The sequence below is a fragment of the Penaeus monodon genome, chromosome 20 (genome assembly GCF_015228065.2).
Source record: "Penaeus monodon isolate SGIC_2016 chromosome 20, NSTDA_Pmon_1, whole genome shotgun sequence".
In the NCBI taxonomy this organism is placed as follows: Eukaryota; Metazoa; Arthropoda; class Malacostraca; order Decapoda; family Penaeidae; genus Penaeus; species Penaeus monodon.
The window spans coordinates 9,538,199-9,538,501 of record NC_051405.1 but is presented as its reverse complement, the minus strand read 5'-3'; the positions used below and the strand labels follow the sequence as shown (position 1 = coordinate 9,538,501).

Here is a 303-nt window from a genome sequence, read left to right as displayed (position 1 = left end):
CCTCATGCATGCCTTACAAACATTTATTTACTTTTTCTTTGTAGTTTTATCACTCATAAATTTTCATTATTAATGTCATTATCATATTACAATGTTCATTAAGCAGCTTTATACTCATTATATTATAATTTCATTGTATTTGTTATAAGTATACATGTTCTTGGTTTCCTTTGATTAACACATTTTTTTATATCATGCTCTGTTTAGTAAATCATGTGATATGCGTCGTGCTCAGTCCTAATGACGACCGCTTGCCGTCAAGAGTCCAGGTCCCGCACCGAATGCAAATTGGAAATAGTTTTC

General features: G+C 31.7%; 1 protein-coding gene across 1 annotated transcript in view; it reads left to right on the top strand.

The window, feature by feature from the left end:
- LOC119585612 overlaps positions 1 to 303 on the top strand; it is a 141,956-nt gene that overhangs the window by 69,405 nt on the left and 72,248 nt on the right. The window lies entirely within an intron of this gene.